The 8,217-nt window shown below is 37.2% G+C and overlaps 1 non-coding gene across 1 annotated transcript; it reads left to right on the top strand.

The window, feature by feature from the left end:
- The first annotated feature begins 318 nt into the window (after positions 1 to 318).
- LOC116092608 lies at positions 319 to 539 on the top strand. Its single transcript, XR_004119357.1, has one exon. It is a non-coding gene; the product is annotated as a small nucleolar RNA U3 (small nucleolar RNA).
- Positions 540 to 8,217: the final 7,678 nt, after the last annotated feature.

Genomic DNA, 8,217 nt, shown 5'->3' with positions numbered 1-8,217 from the left:
ATCATCTTGTTGTCTGAGCAGGAGTTCTAAAAATCAAAACTGAAAGCAGCTGCATTTCAATGACTATAACTCATTGATATCGAAGGAGTTTGACCAACAAACACATCCTGCACAGGTCCTTGTACTTTGGGTAGAAATAGGCCTATAGAAGGTTACAGAATTGAGTCAACAAGTGCCCCCCTCCTTTCTTTCTTAAAGCCAACTCTTTTTCTCACAAGACAGGAAGAAGAATGAGAAACACGTGATAATTTTTTGGTATTGGGTATTCTGGTATATGTGTCCTGTCCTGCAAATACATAGGGTTAAGACAGAGGGCATAAGACTATACTTTCAGGAATTGTTTCTATAATTCGTTACTACAGAAGTTTCTCTGACTGTGTAGAGAACAGTCCTTGTAAACCACAAGGAGGAGATGTAGTATTCCCTCATGAGCATGAAGCTGGCTCTAGGTGCTGCTTCATTGCAGTTGCCTCTTGCCATTGATGATCATTCTTCTCTCCTTTGGAAGGGTGAGAGGGAGAGAACACAGTCTGAGAGGACTTGAGTTTAAAAAAAAAAAGACACAGGACATAAAAATGGTAATAGAATGCCCAGAACCTAAAATTTGCCAAACATTTTAAACAAAATACCAGTGATTGTGTTTATGACTCATATATTCAGAAGAAATGAAAAAGAGTATTTAGAAATATCTCCTAGATATTATTGTTGTAGCGCTTTAGCAAAGTAGGGTAACTATAGCTTGTATCAATATATTATATGTTTATAAAGAACTAGAGAGGAAGAAATTTAAGGCTCCAGACCCAAAAAAGTGCTAAATGTTTAAAGCAATTGGAATTCTAATTATTCTGCACTGGCAAAATACTACCAAATTACCATATTATACCACATTAATATGGACATCCATGTGCTAATCAACCTTTAATTATTGTGATGCTAGATCTTATATTTAATTCTTTACATGTGCAAAGCAACTGTTCCCCACTGCAATACATCTTATACACAATTTTAAAAATTATTACAATTTATTTATTAGTGCCTTTCTATCTGTATTTCTGTTTCTCTGTCTTTATGTGTATCTGTCTCTCCTTTCCCCCATCTCTCTTTGTGTGTTCATGTGCATGTGTATGTGTTTAAATGGGCACATGTGACAAGGACAACATGTGGAAATCAGAGATCAGTTTGCAAGAACCAGTTTTTTCTTCCTACCATATGGATTCTGGGAATCAAACCCAAGTCACCAGGCTTTGTGGAAAGCATTCTTATTCTTACGTGTTGAGGTATCTCATCATGCCTCAAATCTATTATCAAAGGAACTGTCTGAATAATTAAACCTGAGTGCTATGTGTATCTTCATGATATCAATACAACTACAAGTTAGTGAGCACAATGGATGGATAGATAGATAGATAGATAGATAGATAGATAGATAGATAGATAGAGAAATAGATGGATGAAAGGTAGGTAGATGATAGACAAACAGAAGGATAGATAGATGAATAGATGATTCCTAGGTAGATTAGATAGATAGATAGATAGATAGATAGATAGATAGATAGATAGATAGATAGGTAGATAGGTAGATAGACAGATAGATATAGAGAGATAGACAGACAGATGGATGAAAGGTAAGTAGGTAGATGATAAATAGAAAGACAGGCAGATAGATAGATGGGTAGATAATACATAGGTAGTTAAGATAGATAAATGGATACATACATACATACAGATATACATACAGACAGACAGACAAACAGACAGACAGACAGACATAGACAGACAGATCTGGAATATTTGTCATTTTCTTTTTATATAAATTTTTAAAAACCATATACATTTTTAAAGCTACTAGATAGATGGCAGGATATATTATGATAGCAAGGTAGAAGGACAAAATGTTTTAAGAATCTATTTTTATCTCTACTTACATGTGTGTGAGAAAGAGTATGCACACATGGAGGGCAGAAAAGAGCATCAAATCCTCTGGAATGCAGTTACAGGTAGTATAGTGAGCTTTGCTAATTGGATCTGGGATCTAAACTCTGGTCCCTTAAAAGAGTATCAAGTGCTTGGAACCACTGAGCCATCTGTCCTATCACAGAATCGTTTATCAAACACTTCTAAAGATAGGTACAGCATACCGCCCCTTTCTGAAGCCAACTGCTCTGTTTTTAAACGACCTGAATGCTGGTTTTCAAAGACTAAAGAAAGCTGTATTAAATGTCTATCTTGTTTTGACTAAGCCAAATATGAGTTTCCACAGTAATGTAACCCAGCCCTCTCCTTCCTGAACTACACAGGACCTGGCGCATAAGTTCCCATCCAGGGCCAACAACTAGAAAACATGCACTTTAAGAATCATGTAAAGGCAATCACAAAAGAACACACATGGCATGCACTCTCTGATAAGTGGATATTAGCCCAGAAGATCAGAATACACAAAGTACGATCCACAAACCACAAGAAACTCAAGAAGAAGGAAGACCAAAGTGTGGATACTTCATTCCTTCTTAAAAGGGGGAACAAAATACCCAAGGAAGGAGTTGCAGAGACAATTATGGAGCAGAGACTGAAGGAAGGACAATCCAGAGACTGCTCCACCTGGGACTCCTTCCCATATTCAACCATCAAATTCAGACACTATTGTGGATGCCAGCAAGTGCTGGCTGACAGGAGCCTGATAGAGCTCTCTCCTGAGAGGCTCTGACAGTACCTGACTAATACAGAAGTAGAGGCCCACAGCCATCCATTGGACTGAGAACAGGGTCCCCAATGAAGGAGCTAGAGAAAGGACCCAAGGAGCTGAAGGGTTTGCAGCCCCTTAGGACAAACAACAATATGAACTAACTAGTACCCTCAGAGCTCCCAGGGACTAAACCACCAACTAAAGAGTACACATGGTGGGACTCATGGCTCCAGCAGCATATGTAGCAGAGGATGGCCTAGTTGGTCATCAATGGGAGGAGAGGCTCTTGGCCCTGTGATGGTTCTATACCCCAGTGTAGGGCAATGCCAGGGCCAGGAAGTGGGAGAGGGTAGGATGGTGAGCAGGGGGAGTGGAGAGGGAACAGGGGGTTTTGTTTGTTTGTTTGTTTTCGTTTTGGGGTTTTTTTTGTTTTGGTTTTTTTCTTTTTCTTTTTTTTTCTTTTTTTTCCAGAGGGGAAACTGGGAAAGGAGATATCATATGACATGTAAATAAAGAAAAAAGCTAATAAAAAACTAGGTACAAAGAATCTGGTAAAGGAGACCATGAGACTGCCTAGCTATGCCCACCACTCAAACTCCCTCTACACATACCCAGTTGTCACTGAATGTCATTGTAGCAAGCGTGACAATGAAAGCACTGACTGTATCATGAGAGGCCCCCTCCAAAAGCAAAATGAAAGAATAAAAAAATGGACATTTCAGTTTATCCACCCTTGTCTAGAAGAACCAAGACATCCAAAATATCTCTGTGTCTGTTCTGGTTCCCCCTATAAACCATGGACTAAGTATCCATCACACCCACTGGTGTCTGCTGTTCTAGTAGACAAGAAAGAGGAGCTCAGAACTTAAAGGACCAGGGTAAAGACCCATCACCACTGACTCCCGTATCTATAAATAAAGGCTCAGCGTTTCATTTAATTTCAGTTCATGAGCACTTGCTCCTTTATAAAAGATCTGGGTGGGCCTCAAAATTATTCTTGATTATGCAGATGCAAAATCCTAGGCTAAGAAGACCTCAAAATAATTAGGTGAGAAGACTACATGCAAAGCAATACCCTGGCCCTATGTCCTGTAGGGCTATGGCTTCAGATTTATTTTGTCTTGCTAAATTTTCAGATCTATTTTATCCTGCTCCTAAATAAATGAAGAACAGACAGGATATGTTTCATCAGTTCTATTGCCAATGGTCACGGGTGGAAGCATCTTTTCCTTAGCCTATGCTTTCCTGACAGAAAGGATGTTAGTGACCCCAGAGAATAAGTAAAGGCTTAGGTTGGAAAATAGTGTTGGTATTCAGGGACTACAACTTAAAATAGCATTTCCAAACAATTTCTGTTTCAGATTTTAATTAAGATCTCAAGAAAAATATGTCAATTTGAGCCTGTGAATGTTCACGTGTGAAATCAAAGGAATACTTTTTCTAACGTATTAGCTCCTATCTATTCCATGATGGTAGCACATTTTATTAAGAACTCCCAGGCTCCTGTTAAGTTCTGCTGTGTCACTGTTGCTATGGGCTTTTCCTCTATAGGTGAAGTGGGAATCTTTAAGTCCATGTGAGTCTATATCAAGCATCTTCTTTTTTAAAATCTGTATGTATATGTTCATGTGAGTGCAGATGTATGCCTGTCATAGCACACATGTGCAAGTCAGATAATAACCACAGGTATCTGGCATCGTTCACCTTGTTTAAGACAAGGTCTCGTTTGCATTGTGAACCACGTCATATTCCAGGTTAGCTGTACCGAGTCTCTCCTCTCTACCTCCTATTCTACCACAGTGCTGGAATTCCTAGTACACTACCCAGCCCAGCTCATGTGAGTTATGGAGATCCAAGCCCAGGTTCTCACTCCTGGGAAACAAGTGCTTTGTAGACTGAGCTGTCCTCAGACATTAATTTACTTTCCATTAGCTTCTCGGCGAAATACTCCTCTTAAAAGACATTTGAAGCCAAGAGAAAATAGCTCTATCTTCTGAACTCTCTCTGCATTTGCTTTATTGCTTGATTGCATAGTCTCCCAAACAGAATTTCCTTCAATAAACACTGCAGTCACTTCCAGGATTAAACTGCCTTTAAAGATGTTAACTCTTTTTTATCTCTGTATCTCAACATCCTAAAAGATAAAAAAAAAAGTGTTATTTTTATAATTCCAGTGGATACATTACTAGAAGTCTGTTTACAACTCCAATGGACACATTATTAGAGGTCTGTTTTAAATTCTGTAAACATTTCCTACACCCTTTGTTCATTTCAAAGTCTCAGCAGGAATTTTGCCAGATGTTAATAGTCTTACTTTACTCTGTATAACTGACAAAATTGCTTCCATGAAACATCCTGGGTTGTTTGGTTTGGTTTGGTTTGGTTTCATTTGGTTTTGGTTTTGATTCACTTTCATAATGTATGCCTTTTGTTCCTCACACCTGCACATGCTCCATGAAAGATGACTTCGTGTTCAGGAATCTTGTAGCAAACCTCTGCCTACAACTCAGGCTTGACTGGGAATCCTCCTATAACCTCTGAAATCTGGTAAGGCACTTCAGCTAATGTACTTCCAGTGCATGAATAGCAAGAAGTTTTCTTTGCTACCAATTTTCCTTTTCCATCTTACTTGACATTCTCATATTACAGACATACTGTAACAGTAGCTTCTTATAAGAATCATTTTCTATATCCTTTCAGAACAGTGATGACTATGTTTTCTGACTGGTCAAACATATAAGGACAAAATGAAAGGTGGCTGAAGCCACAGAATAAAGAGAAACCTGAACTGGTGACGCTGGTGTTCTCTTTACAGAATGTTAACAGTAGATGGTATGGGATCCTTCTTGTGGGACCAAAATTGAAATCTTGCCCCTTGTTTTGACACTTCCTATAGATGGTTCACATTATGACATGTAAACATCTTACTTATCAAATTTCAATTGAATATGACTATCTACAAAGTGCAGATATCACATATACCTACCGTTTTATATGACAAAAATGGGCTGCATAGAAATAATCATAAAGCTGAGACTCTGTAGATACAGGGCTTGTATATGCCTGGTTTTATCCCAGGTAACCACGTGGCACAGAGCACAAAGCAGTAGTGCACTGATCGAGTTAGAATGATTTTAACTAAACTGAGACTCCTTCCCTGAAAGCCCCATCCAGGCTAATCTTCTGAAACCACCCAAAATGAGATCAATCTTTTCTCTGCTAAAGGGAAGAAAGCAAGTGTGTTCTCACCTCCAACATGTACACTTGCTATTTATTCAACTCTTCTCTGAGTAACTCAACATCCAGACAACTTCTTCCATAATCTCTGTCAATTTTTGATGTCTTAAGAACGTATACAAAGCTTCAATCCATAGAGCATGGACTCTAAATAAATACAATCAGTAAATGTTCTTGCAATTTTGCCTCAAACACCTGGTCCGGGTACTGCCACTTCTAAGGCTCTGATAATGATATCTAAATTATTAGAACAGATACTATCTTAGTTGCTTTTAGAACTATTAGTCCGTATATCAAGCCTGTAGTCAAATATCATTCCTTTTCACATGGGTTTAATTATTTTTATGCAGTTTGAAGACACCAAGGCAAAGCATTTTGTCAATTTCAAAGAAAGCATTCTTTTTTGTGCTCAGTATTAACAACTCCTAATATCCCTCAGTTATCCCTAGGGCAGGGAGTGTGGTGGTTTACGTTGATGTCAAGACACAGTCTCACTCAGTAGCCTGTGTCGCCTCAAGCTCCTACCAGTTCTCTAACCTCAGCCTTCTATTCAGTGTCTTGGATTCAGATGTCATAGCAGTGATCCCTTTAATTTCTTGGAAAATGGAAACAAAAAAATATTCTAGGAAAGACCTTAAAGTTGGTGAAAGATCTAAGAATCATGAAAATAGGGACACATTGCCAGCATAAGGCCAGAAACTTTGTTTACACAGCAGAGATTGTTAGCCATGACATATTGCTCCAAGAAAACCTGAGAGCTATAGATAAAACAGTCAGTGATTAGAGCAGAGATATAACACAAATTCTAGCTTACTTACTGCATGTGCTCCTGGGAAAACTATGTGGCTTTTCAGAGCTTCTGCTGTCCTTTTTAAAACAGAGTTAAATCTGTCTCTTAACAAAAGGTCACAGTCATATAACAGCCACAAATATTTTTAATTTACCCACTTCTTTTTTTTTAAAGAGAATATTTTTTTAAACTTTTATTGCATTATGATGAGAAAAGTTACATGATTTCAATTTATCTGAATTTGTTAACATTTAAAAACATATTTTAAGTAAATAGAATTAAATCACATTCTTGTTTCCCTTTTGTACCCCCACTCCTCCCAGAGACCCCTCTTCAATACCCACAATATCTTTTTTGTTATATTCCTTAAAATTTACAAAATATTACAACAATAAAAATTAGTACTATAAATGTTGTTTGATATAAACCAACAACCCAACAACCAATTTAACAGATTTATGTAGATGCTCATCTACAGCAATAGTGAAAATACATTTTTCTCAATATAAATTTTAAATAACTCCAAACATATTAACTGTATACTTCAAAATAATACATCACTACTAGTATTTTCTTAAATGAAAATAAATACATAAAGTCTTTTTGTTTGTTTTGTATTTAGTAGAGTTTAAAATCTTGGCTCTTACTGTGGTACAAGCCCAAAATAAGAACAATTTTTAGACATTGGATTTCATTGTCATAAGGCTGTACTTCAATGACCCTCACATCACCAAAGGATTCTACCTCCATCGTAGCTTAGCTGAGAGTTGATATTTCTGCTGCACCAAGAAATAAATTGTAGGCTCGATTTTTGGAAACAAACTTCTTGCTATGGTCAAAGCTATTTGACTTGAGTGTGTGACTTTATTCTCAGTCCACAGAGAACAGGTTACATTCATATAAGAAATGGTATAGGTATTAAGATGGTCTATCCATAAGGTCATTCACCAAGTGTTTCAATGAAGAATGGTTCTGCTTGGAGGGTGGCACAGACATTAGGTGAGGGTAAGAATTTGGTTCATTAGCTGTGATAATTTTGAAAAGCATTCATCTCAGAGAAAGAGTAACTTATAAAGTCCTCTTCTTCAAACTTGATACAAGAGTTACCAATGTCAAGCAAAGCATTCAGTCTCACTCTTTGTTGTTCTCTTACAAGCAACCTCCCTAGTTAATTGTCTATGTTTCTTTTGTCTGTATAAATACTTTTGAAATATGTAAGATGTTCTGAAAATCATAGTATAGTGTAAAAACCTGAAATAAACAATACTACTAATAGAGAGGCTAAGATAGGAAAGGCAAGATTTCAAGACCCTTATGTTCAAGACACAGCCAGACACTGTCACAAACAAGCTGAAAGTGTATATAGATTGTACAATGTTTGACCTATTTCTCCAATTACCAAATTAGAGAAACCATTGGGTGACAATAAACAAATTTCTAGTTCCTCATATTATTGGATTTCAATTGATTAGGATATGTTGGTAATATTAATTTTCAAATTAATATA

Source organism: Mastomys coucha, unplaced genomic scaffold, assembly GCF_008632895.1.
Source record: "Mastomys coucha isolate ucsf_1 unplaced genomic scaffold, UCSF_Mcou_1 pScaffold15, whole genome shotgun sequence".
In the NCBI taxonomy this organism is placed as follows: Eukaryota; Metazoa; Chordata; class Mammalia; order Rodentia; family Muridae; genus Mastomys; species Mastomys coucha.
Note: the sequence above shows the minus strand (reverse complement) of the source record. Positions and strands in the feature narration are given on the sequence as shown.